The 17,103-nt window shown below is 44.2% G+C and overlaps 1 long non-coding RNA gene across 1 annotated transcript; it reads right to left on the bottom strand.

The window, feature by feature from the left end:
• Window positions 1–6,445: 6,445 nt before the first annotated feature.
• Window positions 6,446–15,863, bottom strand: LOC118266678 (uncharacterized). Its single transcript, XR_004782891.2, has 2 exons — window positions 15,296–15,863; window positions 6,446–6,623 (listed from the first exon to the last, which is right to left on the bottom strand). It is a non-coding gene; the product is annotated as an uncharacterized LOC118266678 (long non-coding RNA).
• Between the last annotated feature and the right edge of the window lie 1,240 nt (window positions 15,864–17,103).

A 17,103-nucleotide genomic window follows, 5' to 3' on the forward strand; every position in this document is an offset into this window, starting at 1 on the left:
AAAACCGTAATATTGCGTACTAACTATGATGTATGAGTAGAGAGTGTAATTGTGTCCTAAAACGAGTAAATAATTGAATAAAATGACCATCGCATCTACATACACAGCTTGATTTAAAAAGTACTTGGGAGTCGACAAGTTAAGTGTGTCGAGGTGTGAGCGCGCGCAGGAGTCGAACCGGTCGCGTCGCAGCGCCGCCGCGCTACGTCACTGAAACATGGTCGCCGAGTGAACGGACTGCAGGCTGCAGGTGCTACGGAGAGCTTTCTTTTTGTACTCGCGCAACTATTCCGACGGACGCTGGTCGCTGAAACTTGTTTGTGTTCGCTTTGAGCACTCGCCTGTAGCATCACGCACCGACCAGCGAGCAGTGCAGCCGTGGTGTCACTGGTGTGGCTACACACTGGTGTGTAGTGTTAGTCACATCATCAAACCTCTCTCTTTGTAGGTGCGAGACAAAAGTTTAATTCACTCATATTGCCAAAGGGGTAGGCAAGGCACAGACAGTGCATTCACAGTATATATAAGTATAGTGTAGTAGGTACATACATACGTTTTGTACCAGTCAACGTAACTACAAGCTACTGCTCCCAGTACCGCGTGCCTCAGTAGTACATGAGCATTCGTGCACTAATGCAGGAAAGCTCAACGAGTTTTAAATTACATCCGAACTCATATTTCAGTGACTTAATTCTCATAACTCGGGTTGGGGGTGAGTTCCCAACTAACAATTTTGCCCTATAACCAAACCTTATATCTCAAAAAAGCTGGGTAAATGATGTATAAAGGTTTTAGTGGTGACTGATTGTTGTGTAAAAGCGTTTGACAACACAGTTTGGCTCTATAAGTTTATATAGCAAAAACGACCTATTAATAGTTGATGTAAAGGTTTACTTCACGACTTTATATAGCTGTTATAGTCAGGCGTTATAGCAACCTCCATTGTTACTAGTATACAACAATTGAACTTCATAACAGTTTTGACTGTCACCCTAATGCGCCTAATTTGCGCAATAAAGGTTCGAAACGAACTCCTATGTGTCGTTTGTTAAAGTAGAGATGACAACTCAGGAATAGGACGATATTACGATATTGAGGGTTTTAAGATCATCGTTACAGTACACAGTAATATAGTGGGCACAAAAAGTCTACATCGGAGTGATTTGGTGATACAGCTGAGTTTCAAATTATATTTATATAGCTTAATTGTCTTATAAAGGGTTGTTAATGCCCATTATAGCTGTAGTGATAAACTTATATCACAAATACACTTTTTAGAAGCAGATTGTTTTTTTATAACTATTATAGTTCCTCTATTACACAACAGTACTATAACGGAGATCTTATGTGTTTTAAAACATTATTATTGTGTATAAAGGTAGGCTAGCAATGCTTTTAAATGATAATTCCGTTTTGTAAAAGCACTTCTATCGCTCTTCTACAACAATATTGACATTTTGATTCAGTGTAATTAATGCGACAATATTTTTATCTATACTAATATTATAAAGCTGAAGAGTTTGTTTGTTTGTTTGTTTGTTTGAACGCGCTAATCTCCGGAACTACTGGTCCGATTTGAATAATTCTTTTTGAAGACCCAATTATAAAAAATGGTTCCGTACAAAATACAGTTCACGTCAGTGATGAAATGGAGAATAATTCATTTGTGGACAGCGATTCCAGGTGTGACAGTTTTTCAGATTGTTTGATTGATTCAACTGAAAAAAAAAACCAGCAACTACGAGATGGTTTGAAGCATTGGGCTATTAATTATAATATTTCACACGAAGCAATAAAAAGTCTGCCTCGTTGGTCGAGTGGTTGCAAGTGCGACTGCCGGGCAAGGGGTCTCTGGTTCGATTCCCGGGTCGGGCGAAGTATTGCTGAGCCTTTTTCGATTTTTCGAAAATTTCTCAGTAGTAGCACGGAGTCTGGAAATGTGCCCGGTATATGGCAATAGGCTTTCCACCTATTACATGGGACTTACAATATAAGTACACAGTGGCATTACGTGCCATAATGTGCACCTCTGCCTACCCCTTCGGGGATTAAAGGTGTGACGATATGTATGTATGTAGTTATACTTCTCTGACGTCATACGTAGTACCTACACAGATTTATAAACCATAACATTTATTCATTAACAAAAGTATTCATCATATTTATGGAATAAGGACAAAAAATAAAACAAAAATAACAAACAAGCTCAAAAGGAACCCTAATTTCATGTAATGGTGGATGTAATCTATCATATGAGTACTATAGTAGAGTTAAGGAAGCTGGAACTATGTTTATAACTTAAAATAAGAAATTATTTTAGTAAAAGCTCATTAATTCGAAGGGGGCATTCAAATATGTCGTAAATCCATACATAGTTTATCAGTAAAATTACATTCGCACAACATTTTCCTCGTAAGAGACGAATAATTCGATTAAGTACAAAATAATATCTTAGTCACCACGATACCCTGTCACTTTTCTTATTTTTTTATTTCTCTTCTAAAACACTGAGACACTGCAGCGACGTGAACGAATGTAAAATGAATGAATGATGAATTTTAGTGATGTAATGGAATCATGAACTCTTTGACAGTACCCAAAAACACTTTAGTAGTGCTGCGGTGGCTTATATATCACAAAATTGTCATGCCTGATACCCTTATAGTTCTACTTTAACACTGAATGGAGATATAATTGCGCCACTTTCTTTGTAGATGCACCTTCTTTGGCCTTTTATTTGACCACCGTTTAGTTTTTACAAAACGTTCTATGGCCTTCTATAAAACTAACTTTTGTTGGTTGGGTTATATCGCCCATACTCCGTTACAACGAGTATAACGAGTTAACTATAAACTTACAGCGCCGAAGAAATTGTCCATAATCGATGAGTTAACAATTAGTCAGCACACAGTACACAAACCATTATGATAACGTGGAGCACTTACTGCTGCACATGCACGATGGAGAGCAGCGACCAGCAGCAACCTGCCGGTAAACACAGACAGACTGCAGCGACGCAATTATACTTTGATACTGGAGTGACGTGCAGCAGCCAGCGAGCTGAGGGCGCGTGCTTGTTAACTTGCGACTACTGCAGTAGGTACAGTCAGTGAGCAGTCGACGTTATCTAAAGTGTGTCATTACGAGCGCTCCCTAATGAATAGCAAACACTCGTTTATCAATATTTGTACAGTTGCGCACAATCCGAATCCGAGTGCTTCTACACAAACATTGTATGTATGTGAGTACTTGTACTGTACATTTTGGAAACTAAGTTGAACCAAGAAATTGAAACTAATGTTGAGACGTAGTACAACATAAATACGAGTACATAGCACAGAGCAATGCGCTGTGGTCCGTGGTGTCGCGCGCCTCGTGCGTTGATGTCTAATGTTGGCGCGGCCGCCGTCCGCCCGCGGCCCGCGCCGCCCGCCTGTCTTATTTTCAGCAACATGATCGAATACCTCTACTTAACTTTTCTCTCTTAAATGTTAGCAGTTTGTCCGATATTGTAATATGTGTCTCTTAAATGTTAACAGTTTGTCCGATATTGTAATATGTGTCTCTTAAATGTTAACAGTTTGTCCGATATTGTAATATGTGTCTCTTAAATGTTAGCAGTTTGTCCGATATTGTAATATGTGTCTCTTAAATGTTAACAGTTTGTCCGATATTGTAATATGTGTCTCTTAAATGTTAGCAGTTTGTCCGATATTGTAATATGTGTCTCTTACACTTGACTGCATGTTTACATTATTGTAGACTACGATAAAAAAAAAAACAGTTATTTAAGTAGAAAGATACAAACTTGGTAATTACATAATTACAAGTAGTTTGTATGTTTCACTGCAACATATTTTTGTTGAATTATTAATTTACATAAAATAATACATTTCTTGTTCGCCAAGTCGAGGCTGTAGTGGTATAGCTGTCTGCAGTATAACCATTTTCGAGTTGCGATGAACCTAGAGCTGCGTGTTTCTCGTGTATTATGTGATGACAAAGATACCCAGCGTACTACATATGATGTATTTACATATGTATTTACTCGCTGTAGGTGTAAGGGTACAACAAACCCAGCGAGCCGACACACTGAGGCAGCGATAGAGGAAGCGAGGAGAGGTCGAGCGTTTGATTTTATTTCGAATATTCAAATGAGGCAGTGATTCGACTAAAGCGGTGTTTACGGCACGTTAATAGTGACATAAATTTAAATGTTAATGCGTGGCTCGGGGTCGCGGCTGACGTCGCCAAGTCGCCGCGTGCCTTCCAGCTGCAGACACCGTGTCGCTCTGTGTCGCGGGTTCAATGGAGTTCCATTCATTCAAATCATCGTCCGCCAAAATAGTAAGGCAGTTATTTGCTAAATCTCAAGTGACGCTCACTAGATGGCGCTGCCCGCCACACCCGCACGCGTCGTGCGCCCGCGCCCCACACCCGCCACTCTCACCTACCGAGCAATGTGGCCAACGTTGTACACACCAAGAGTTAATTGATACTTTGGATACTCTAATTAATTTAATAATATGACCTGTATGTGACGACATTTGGTAGGCAGCACACACTAGTGTAGTGGGTTGGTCGCGGTGTAGCGGTGTGCCATTACTAGCTGCAGTGCACGAGGGCCCGACAGTACTGGGAGCTGCAGGTCCCGACAGTGCCCACGGAGCAGTACACACGCGCCACTGGCGGCTGGCAGTGCTCGGTGCTCGGCGCTCAAGGCTGCGGCGGCTGCCTGACGAGCGGAGGCTGCACCTGCACGCACACATGCGCAGCGCGTCTATTAATAGACGCCAATGTTCGCCGTACGACACTTGCGACTGGTTGTGCTCACTCAGCGCGCGACTGCTGGCGCTTCCATTCGCCACGTAGTCGGTACCTCGCGGCTAGCCTAACTACACGCTTATATCTCCTTCTTTATTACTATATACTGCACTCTCTCGGAATCAGTTCATCTCGTATGTTCCTATCGATATCACAGTTTGTAACCTTGTATTTTAGCAATGGCATCTCCACCACCGCCTCCTCAGCTCGCTATTTAGTTTGTTTTAGTATCGCATTGGAATTAGTTCGGAGATGGAAGCCTAGAGCCGAAAGTGTAAGTTAGTAGCACAGGTGAGTAAGTAGGTTGTGTCACTCTTATAACGGGGGAGCACCTAAATGTACGAGTAGTCTGAACAGTACCAATGGCTCTCACAGATACAGAAAGGGACAACCTATTCGACTTCATACTTGAAGTACCGTAAATTAATTGTCTCACTCGTCCGTCCGTCACTGGCCCCACGCCAGGCTGATCTCCTGTAACCTCGGTGTGTTTACAAATATACAATGTCATATACACATCAAATCCAGACCCTGAACGACAATTTGTGGATCACACAAGGAATTGTTCCTAGCGACGATCGGAATCGAACCCGCGACTCGTACAATTTTGTGTGCAATCTTCGAACTGTGTAGAGCTCACATGTTGTGGTCGTTTGGTTCATTATTACAATAAGATACTGACAGGAGTGGTTCGTAGTATCTATGTAAAGTAATGTAATAAGCAGGGCAATAATGTAATAATGGACAGTTTTAACATAAAAAAAAGTTATCCTCAACAGTCCGGAACTGTCCACAGCTACACTATGTAAGAGGACTCGCCATAAAATCTACACACTATTAGTAGGATTAATTAGAAACGATTAGTTTCTGCCCGCGTTCGTTTGGAATAAAAGTGACCCATGTGATATTCCAGACCATAATCTACCCCTGTTCCAAATTTCATCCCGGTCCCATCAGCCGTTTTGACGTGAAAAGGTAACACACGTAAAAACTTTCGCATTTATGTCACAATTTCGTCTTTGTGCCAACTTGGATATTATTGAAATCTTGGAATACCGCAATATGTGCAGATATTTTATTGCATCCACCTGATGCAGTTACTCTCGTCCCCAAACCACAATCATTTACTTTACCATTCACTGTAACATTCTGTAATATAATTACAAACAAACAGTATGTTTGAAAATCACCGTTATAATATTAGTGGAAGGCTCATTCAGGAACTGCTCCCAGTGTATCCGGGTGTCCCAATAACAACGAACGATGGAAAAATAATTATCCAGGCGATAGAGTCGCTTATAGTGGAAGGTTGATGGGCAGTTTGAGAAATTATAATTATATAAAAACAGTTAAATTATCGCACGGGAGGAGTCTGTACTATGCCACATTATTAAAAAAAAGAAGTTTCCCTTCACATCTATCCGTATAAACTCGACAAACTCAAATAGCGGACGGATTTTTGTACGATTAATACCAATAGATAGTGTCATTTCTAAACAAAACTTATAATGATGTATAAAACTCTTTATTATAATTGTGACCACGAGGAGAAGCCACGGGCGGAAACTTAGTCGTGAACACATAATTATACATATAGGAGAATAAGAAAAACCACAAAATATCACTTTTATAATACACATTTATTTTCAAAGTTATCAGATTTTACTTAATAGTGCTACAGTACATGAGGACCTGGCCGTCCAGCAGCCGCGCGGCGCGGGCCGGACACAGGCTGGGCGCGGGCCGGGGGACGGTGCGTGTGGCCGGCGCCGGGCCCGCAGCGCCGCACCACCCTGTGGCTGAAACATGTCAATTAACTTAATTTGCCCCATCAAGCTCACCAACTTGCTGTGACTAAGGAAACTACTCTTTGCACCAAACAAATCAGCAACGTTGACATTTTTACATTTTTGGAACAAGATGGTGGATTTGGTGGATGAAAGTAGTCGCTTCAGGTGAAGTTATTTAGACTTAGGACATGAAAGCAGCAAACATATTTAGCAACAGTGTCATCTAGTTAATAAATGAGATATTGTGCCACTGGGGAGTTGTCGCGGGTAGCCGTCGGAGCCACCGCAACACCGCCTCACACAGCGCCGTACGTGATCTGACATAGCCGCATACATCCAAGACTGGCTCTGTGATGATAACCATGAGAACTGTGTTATATGGATGCGCAGATACTGAGTAATTACCCTCGCAGTTACAACTTGGTACATAGGGCATGATGGAGGTAATTCCTTTTGACTGAAATCAACTTAAACGTGGGTTCTCATGTCAACTCCACTAGCTAGTGCTGTAGAGAGTGAGAGAGCAAGTGGCGAGGCATGTGTGGCAGTGAGGCGGCGCGGTCACCTGGCGGCGCATGTTAATGCGGCTACATTCATTAGCGGAGCCGGCGGTTCACTGTCGCGCAGCCAGTTTTAAAACAAGAATTAAACACCGAACGAGATCTGAAAGCAAGAAAAGTAACGGTACCGGACATAACCAGCCGGCCGGCGATACTCCGATACAGGCGCGCGGCTCACATGCCTGCGTATGAATATATAAAGTTTATCGCGGCGCCCACGGCCGCCCGGGGTCGCCGACCGCCCATCCACAAAATGGACATGAGACCGTGTGCACTGTTGTCATGTGTGCCGCGCCCCTCGCCCCTCGCCCCGCGCCCCGCGCCCGCTACACCGCCACACCACACATACACCAATACTTATTTTGATAAAATTCCATGCGCTTATTTTTCATAATATTCAACATAAGTTCATAGGTACATATATGCTACGGCTGTTAGCGCACACCGACTGACGGCTGAACGATGCGCGCCGCAGTTCTGCCGCGGCCTTTCTATTATCTAGTTTCGTCACAGTACACAGTACCTAAATATATTAGTCATTATAAGTATTGAAAGTAATTACAATAGGTATATTGAAGTCGACGTGCTACCAAATCAAACCGTAAGGTCGGCGCTAACAACGCTATCGAACACTATCGGAACACGTATTATCCTAAACCGCGCAGTATCGCAGTATCGTGCGATAACGCAGCGATTACACAGAGATACGCGACGGCCGCCGCGCGCCGAACGTGACGGCGCCGGCGGCCGGCCAGTACATCTAGTCGACAGTAATACCCACGTGTCTAATAACAAAACATCGAGTGATCTCTCATCACCAGTAGTTCTGAGAGTGTGTAGTGAACCTTGTCCATCGTATACACACACGTCATACACGCGACCAGTGACAGGCTCAAACTCAAACTCAAACTCAAAATCATTTATTTCAAATAGACCAGGAAGGCACTTTTGAACGTCAAAGCAAATATAATAATATTAATAACGTCTGTCTGTCGGTCAGTCCTCTAGTGAAGCTATTTGCTCGTTCCAAAGTGTAGATTCCTATGGAGAAGAACGAGCAAGAAACTCCATAGGTTACTCTTTTTCAATCAGATTTACAATACAATTCTTGGTTACATTGATTCGATTACTTCAGGCTTGTAACATTGACTGCAACCTGCGGGGAACACTGCTGGTTGTTATTATAACGAACCAATGTCTACACGCAAGAGCGAACCATCTTAAAAGGATAAGTTAATAATAAATTGTTAGCCCGATGAGATTCACTTGAGAAATAATATAAGTAGGTAATGTGGTAGCAGCGATTGTGATAAATGGTCCAACAATGCGTGCCGCAGGTGCACGCTGCCTGACCTTTGCAACGAGCTTGACGCCCCCTCCGCCCCCTCCTGCCTCCCCGGCCGCGCCCGCTGCCCACGCGTCCGAAGCCTCCCGGCCGGCCGTTAAGAATCCTCTCTTATGCGAGTGACCGTTACCAGCAAACTGTATTTTTAAAAGCAAGCTTTATAAACACGGCCGACCAGCCATTTATGTCGTAACTTCCAGAACCCTGCATCGTCTGCACAACGCACACGACATGCAACGTTGTATCGAGTGATATGCTATGAGGGCGCACTAAGGTCTGACGAGGGGGTGAGAGAGCTTAATGCTGTGCAGCACGCGGTCCGCAGCCACCTGGCTGAGCTGTGCAAAGGTGATGTGCCAAATGAAAGTCAAAATTATTTTAACTAGAACATACTCTTCAAACGACAAAAAAATGGAATAGTTCGTCAGCTCGTCCACCAGTGACGATAGGAGCTCGTCCCAAATGGAACTCACTGGTGCGCCACAAAGGTGTGCTACTGGAATGGCCGGCGACACATCGTCCGCTTTGTACCGGTTGCGCGCGCTCCTCCTGCAAGAGTTTATTTCGAACTCAGTTTAGTAACTATCTGTTCAAATAAATGTTTGATATTAACTACAGCAACTGTGTGGGTACCTGCTACACTCAATATGTGCAACACTTTCTTGTTTACAGAGCACATGTGTAGTGTCAGTGTGGCATCCAACCACTGTGTACCACACCCGTGCACAGCTGATGGAATACTTTCCGTTTTATTCGGATTATATATAGTACGCCTATTATTGTGCTTATTACCTGTTATAACAGTTACAAGTTTGGAAACAGTCTTCCCAACAAGGTTAGCATTTTTAAAACCTTTTGCTGCGAAAATAAAAGATGAGTAGAAACTGTAATTTAGTTAAAATGGAATTCATAAACACATTGATAGAGTAAAGACAAACGCCTGGTTGGGTTTGACATAAGTGCTCTTCTTGTACTTTTGAAGTGAATGCGGTCCTACTTGTTCCGGCTACTAGCGCTAGTAGGACACGAGGGGGCGCCACGTTACACGACGGCCAGCACAGGTGAGGTGATGGCTTGCAGGCAAGTAATTTACCACTCACACTGAAAGAGAACTGAAAGCAAATCGTCTGTCTACGGTATAAATATAAAGGTATCGAAAGTATGCACGTTACAGGACGAATCCTCGGACGATGCAGGCAGACACATTACATTGCGGTTGTTGATCAGACACTTTACTGCTCACCTAGAATGACTTAATACGCGCTATGCACAGCAATTACCGTTGCACATGGTTCCAAGAAAACAGCGAATGTTTTACCTTACTCGCGGACATCAGACAATGTTTAGTGAAAATAATAATAGTTGGTGTTCGATATGACAGAGCGCGGTATTTATAGTGCGCTCGCACAGTGGCACGCCGCGAGAGCGACGAGGAGGTCGCGCGGCGACACGCCACGTCACGCACCCACACATGTAAACAAACAACGCATACAAGCAGCACTACTCCGTCTATAAATAATACGACACTACCACACTACTATCATCTCACGGATGCTAAGCGGCTCTAGCGGAGTGTTACAACAACTCTCCTATCTCCGACTGTCGCTGACCAACGCAGGACTTGCGCACCGACACACTGCGGGACATGCGCACCGACACACTGCAGGACATGCACACCGACACACTGCAGGACATGCACACCGACACACTGCAGGACATGCACACCGACACACTGCGGGACATGCGCACCGACACACTGCGGGACTTGCGCACCGACACACTGCGGGACTTGCGCACCGACACACTGCGGGACATGCACACCGACACACTGCGGGACATGCACACCGACACACTGCAGGACATGCACACCGACACACTGCGGGACATGCGCACCGACACACTGCGGGACATGCGCACCGACACACTGCGGGACATGCTCTAATCGTAGAGCTTGCGATATAATACCAAAGTCAATGTCAAAAATTTATTATTTTAAATAGACCAGTAAGGCACTTTTGAACATCAAAGCAAATATTATAATATCAACAATGTCTGTCTGTCGGTCAGTCCTCTAGTGAAGCTATTTGCTCGTTCTAAAGTGTAGATTCCTATGCAGAAAAACGAGCAAGAAACTCCATAAGTTACTCTTTTTCAATCAGATTCACAATACAGTTCTTGGTTACATTGTTTCGATTGCTTCAACTATGTGAGAACATTGTAACACTAAAATTTAGTTAAAGGGATGGAAAAGAAAATAACTTTGAGGACACAACAAAATTGATGCAGTCTGGAGCTGAGTCAGTCAGCCAGTCCCAGTTGACAGCGCCCGTTCACGAACATGACACGTACTCCAGCACTGCCCAACTCAACCATGTTGCAGGGAATCGAGCGATCCAATGCCCGTGCCACCGCCAATGAGACCTTTGAGTAAGCATAACAACTCTTAGCTGACACAAGTGCATTCTACAAGTCTAATTTCGTTATAGTTAATTACAGGGCTCTACAATGTGAGAACGTGAAAGATGCGCGTATTTGCTTGACCGAACTAACTACAGACGTTCCAAACAAATTATACTTTTCCAACGAATTTTACCAGAATCAAACGAACTTCAAGTCAACAGCGCTAGAGCGCACAGCGAGAGAAAGCGTTATAGGGAACGCCAAGGAATGAAATAAGCCCAAAACAGTCGCTATTAAATGCCAATATAAAAGTGAATAACTTGTGAAGGACAACATACTGTATGTAGATACTGTCCAGCTGCGGCAGTGACGCGGCGCCAACCTTACTCCAGCCAGCTGCACAAACAACCATTCTCTAAAGTTTTACTCAGCACCGTTTTAATGGCTATCATAGCATTCATTACCTTAATATGTTGCTACCTTCAGCGAGCGGAAGCAACCCGTAACATTAAGGTTAATGTTGTAAAGACACTATTTACATAATAATAGCTGCGACTGCCTGTTTCTCAGACTACATTATCAAATTTCAACGCATGCTTATTTTTGAGAATTCATTGTTATTTTATTAATTTGTAAGAAGTGGTTCGCATGGTTCGCGTTGCTACTGCGCAACAAGTGATACACGACCAGAGAGTTCCGTACGAGTAGACGTAGTGGTCAGTGCTGCTGACTGCTCACTGTTAGCACAGCAACAGAAGGTGCGGACCGTTGATGTCTTTTGCAGGCATCGTCACGGGGGCGTCACTCCAGGCAGTGCGAGGAGGGCGGGGCTGGAGAGGCTGCGCGCGCTCGCTGCTACGAGCCAGACATTTACTTGATGGCTAGTAGACGACTCGTGTATGTTGTCAAATTTTATCAGCAGTAGTTACTAGCTTACAAGAATCATTGAAAACAAAATGTCCCAACTATGATAGCTAAGTGACCTATCAAACAGTATTATAGAACAGCCTGATAGAGAAGATCAAGGCAAGCTCGAGTTGCCATCTTGCAGGGTATTGACACTGTCAAGCCACAGTTATTTTCCCTATCTTCATTTTTATCATTGAATAACGACAGAATAGAATTTATCTAGAAGAGTAACAACGGCTAGGAGAGGGGTGTGCCACATCCGGCGGAGGACACACGACGACGCGTCCTATGTCTTGTATTGAACAAGAGCTGAGTTAGGAACACTCAACGAAACACATAAAGAGACTGATGCACTGTGCTGATGCATGTAGATGAAGTGTCTGTGTATGTGCGTGCGTGCGTGCGTGTGTGTGTGTTGAATGATTACCGTCAGGTACTTAACCGCACGTACTGATTAAGTTTCGGTAGCACGTGAAAATACGAGAGATTATATTATTTTATAAATCCAAAAAATTAGTTATTCATCTAAAGTTGTCCATTTCGGTAGTAATTACGTGCTAAGTATGTATTCATACACGTGTTGTCCTGCTGCCCCGCGCGCTGATGGTGCCGCACAATGTTGGGCAACCACTACTTTGTTACAATCATGCTACGAGCTATTCGCATTCAGTGGCTGTATGTAACGAGCCCCTCCCCTGCAATATAATTAAAACACAATTTGTATTTTTATCAATTATTATAAATACCCTTGTCGAGCTGAACATTTTGCAGCTACGCGCCGATTTACTTGTATTTAATTCAGTAGTTTAAAAAATTATTTCCATTACATTTTTTTTGCAAACTTCATCGTTCCTATGTTGACATCATCAATAACAGCTTTATGGCCCAAAACCTCTGAATCGATCTGGATTTTTAACCACAGTTATAATAAATTCAAAATTAATCCTAATTCTAAGAATTTTAATAGAGACCATTTATATGGTGGTAGGATCCTAGCTAGCAGTGTAATGGCTACCAATGTGCTCATACCATTCCCAACTATTTCAGAACATTGTGGCTTGCATGCGACATGAGATGTCATCGTGATAATTAGTTCTTTGTTAATTAAGTAATCCTAAATAAATCCTAATCACAATTTAAATATTGTAAACAATAGTAGACTGCCTGAATGTCCAGCTGTAAAGAAGGACATAACTCTGCGTTATTGTGTTTCTGCACAGAGAGCAGATAATTAGGCGACTTTAAAAAATATGAATATTTACATAGAAATGTGATAAAACAGAACGTGAAACAGCTTTAGCTTTAGCTTTTAGCACGATAGACGTGTTAGCGGTGGACGTGGCGAGACAGACAGATCTCAGTTTAGAAATGTATATAAATAGCGCAACAATGCTGTGTGCAGCGAGCGCCCGTTGTCAATGTTGAGGCGTATCATATTTGTTTTGGATTGCATGCGCCCGATGGCCGATAAATTGTAGTTTTATGCGAGGGCAAGTCGCGGCCCGCCCCGGCTTATTAATAACATTATGCTCGATTAGGCATGTCCTCCGGCGCCTGGGGACGACGCACTCCCGCGCGTTACGTCATCGCCTGAAATACGCCCGAGTTTTACACGAAATCGCCGATCGACGCGCGGACCGCTCCCGGAACGACTCTCTGACACGAACAGAATAAACCGGCTGACAGTATCAGTAGTGCCAACCCGCGGTCAACGACTCCCGAAATAGATGCACAACGCGCGCACCTATAGGAAATTAAGAACCGGTCGCGGCTGCGGGGACACTCCAATACCAATAAAAATTCATTTCGAAAGCGGAATCCACCTGAGCGATTAATTTACTGCGGCTTTCACCGGGCGCGTTGCCGAGCGAGTCTTCGAGACACTCGCTCGCTCTCGGCGCGGGCGCAGGCGAACTACAAGACAACACTGTTGCGCCACTGTTGTGCCACTGTTGCGCCACTGTTGCTTCATGTCGTGTGGCTCACAAGGTCTATTCGGTGCACCAGCTTAAAACATGAATTTTAATTTCCTATATTTAGGTGCCTAGAGTTCCTGTAAATAATGCTTGTTTACTTGAAGTAACCGCCTCAAGTCAAGCCACTTATGCAGTGCAGTGATTATATTATATTGGCTACGTTCATGACAGCGGACTCAACCACAAATATCAGGATAGGTACATGCAGATACTATTACTGAATATATCGCCTAGTCCTACTGCTGGAGCTGCTGGACCTCTTCTCACAAGAAGGAACCACAATTGCCAGTGGACTATCTAAATATTGAACAGCTGTGTTTATTTTCAACCTTATCTACGTAGATATGTATGCATTATGCACATACAAACAAATTATGGGAACATCAGATATTCCACACAAACACTTAGGAAAAGCTCTTAAAATAATATCTATCCAAAGACACCGTTTCACCGGCCAGCGGGCGGTAGTGCTAATAAATGAAGTGATAATAAAAGTTATCTTTTGTAGTAAATGAAGTTGAAACCGAAGCCACGCTCTACGGTCGCTGCACGACTGACTTGCTGGTAGCCAGCGCTGGGCTCAGTGAGTACACACACTGCCTGCAAACGGCAACAAACTTTCGGCTGGAGCCGGAGACGTGGCCGGTGCCGGGCCGGTGCCGGGCCGGTGCCGGGCCGGTGCCGGGCGTCCGACCACAGTCCGACGCTCGGCGCGCGGCCGCGGCGGGAGTATCGTGCGGCGAGTTAATGAGTTGAAAACGCGTGCTCATTGCCGGCCATGAGGAATTTTAATTAGTTAAGTGGGTTACGTGAGCGACGATGAGGAAACGCAACAGTGCGCGGATTATGTTGATAACATCGACTTCGGGAAGCGGTGCTTGCGCCGACCAACCCGACTGTTACGCGTAAATTAAAAGACGACGTGATTACCAACTGGAAACAGGTTACGGTACATTACCACATAGAGGGCGCTGTTAACTCGTCAGCCCGATCAGTGTATTATTATTTGTGGTACCCTATAGACCCTGAAAATGTATTAAATAGATAATGCAAGTAGAATAACGTAGAAAACTAAAAATAACATAAAAATGGTGACTTCGTAATCAAAAAACCGGTTGTACCAGCACGATCGGACGATTGACGTATCGAAAGGATAGCTAGAAGAAGCGACGAACATTTACATTTTGACTGGTTTAGGTTCCTCAAGCGTTATCAATAAATTAGTAATCTCTTCGAAATGGCAATGCGAGAGGTGGCGTCCCAACACTCGTGGTAATGTATGAGGCGAGGACAACTTGTGCGACACCTGTGACGTAATGTGACAAGTCTAGTGGTGGCGAGTGATGGACAAACTAACACTGTCGCCTGTTACCGTACGTTCCAAAGGTGATAAACATTAACAGAACTATTCTGCGCACGCGGTCTTGAGTTGCGCGTGCGATTTCCTGGGAGTCAGCGCCAGTCAGCTCCAAGCAGTGCCACTCCGGTTACCTGATGCGTACAGAACAGCTTCCAATGAGCACCGGAATCCGGTAAATATAACCGCCGTTGCTGGACCGGTTTCGAAGAATTCCAGAAGTCAAACGTAGAACGTGGAGCGCGGACGACATCTTTACCTGACAGTATTAGAAATAACTATTTGACTCTAATGCTGCCCGGTAAGATGCGAACCGCAACTCCGGTCGGAGAGCGTGGTGCGTGGTGTAGTGGTGGTATGATGCGCGGTCGCCACGAGGCAGCGCGGCGAGCGGCGCGCGCGCGGCACGTGCGCACGGCGGCGCTGCTAGTCGCGGACTGGGCCGGGCGGCCGGGCCGGCGCGCCGCGCGACCTGGGAGCGGCGGAGGCGGCGCCGCCTCGCCGCACGCCCCACGCCCGCGCCCCTCCTGCAGCACGGCCACCCCTGTGGGCTTCAGGGATGCTGCTCGGTGCCACCAACAATACCCACCACGTGTGAACGTCGGCTCATTGCAGCCAAGCCAAGCCAGCCTAGGTAGCCAAACATTTACGAATTGTACAATAAATCGCAATTCGCAATAACCAAAATATGCTGAGGAAGTACCTTACTACGCAAACCTTCATTATTTCCATTGATAGGAGCGGCGAACGGAACTCCTAGCGCTCTGGTTCAATCCACACTTTCATACATGGCGTAGTTACGTCCTGTCGCGCAGCAGTACAACAGTTTACAGTTTCCACCCGAACATTAGTTTCCATTCGCTTACACTGTTGTCTTTAGAGTTTGATCCCTACAATACAACAGGGAAATTTCCACTAGACAATTTAAAGACAATTTAAATATTTTTTTAAGGAATATTATTTAGTAAAGTAATCGAGTTTATCCTTTAACTATCCTCGAACTTTAATTAAGTAAGTTAATAAGCCCCTCAATAACAGTGAGTAAACAAGAAATTTGTTAGTATAAACTACCAGATTGTGTTGTAAGTACTGTATGTACACCTAGAGTAGATGCGCTCGAACACATTGAAAGGCGTGCCAAGTGATGATGCGCTTGTGGAGGCCCGGCTTCTCTTGAACACAGGCGTCGCAAGCCTTTCCGTTTTTTACCGGATACATTTCGGAGAGTGTGCGGGGGAATTGCACAACTTGATTCCCCCTAGTCCTTTTCATCATCGAACCACAAGACAATCGGCGAGGCGTCACCGCTTCATGGTAGATACACCCACTCGCACGAAGCGTTTGCCTAGGCCGCATCATCACTTACCATCAGGTGAGTAGCGGTTCGACCCATTAAATGTAAAAAAAAAAAAAAAAAATAAAGTTGGAAATGTGCTCACAGTCTGCTCTGCAGAACAATTTGCAAATCTCACATTAAAATTATAAAAGTGAACGTTTGTTTGGTTTGATATGTGAATACTTGTCTGTCAATCACGCCGAACGCTACTGAACAGATTTTACTGAAATTTGTTAGGACACTTTTTATCCCACGGAAACGCGAGCGAAGCCGCTGGCAGAAGCTAGTAAAATCAGAAGATAGGAAGGAAGGAAGGTAGAAATTCCAATACATATTTTAACAAGTTACAAAAATAATTAAACGAAAACATTTCATGCTAAGTAAATGCTCGGCCAAATTAAAATGTATTGTGTGTAGTTACAGTAAATGATGCTCTATCAAAAACCCAAGGCGTTAACGTTACCATTTCTTCTAATTTGGTCGTAATAAGTATTACTGACACATCAAAGTATACAACACTGTGACCAAAGCGTCCGACACGACAAGCCAACACTGACCACATTATTATACACTGTTCATAAGCACAGCTTCTACTCTAGGCTTTGC

This window comes from Spodoptera frugiperda, chromosome 23, assembly GCF_023101765.2.
Source record: "Spodoptera frugiperda isolate SF20-4 chromosome 23, AGI-APGP_CSIRO_Sfru_2.0, whole genome shotgun sequence".
Taxonomy (NCBI): domain Eukaryota; kingdom Metazoa; phylum Arthropoda; class Insecta; order Lepidoptera; family Noctuidae; genus Spodoptera; species Spodoptera frugiperda.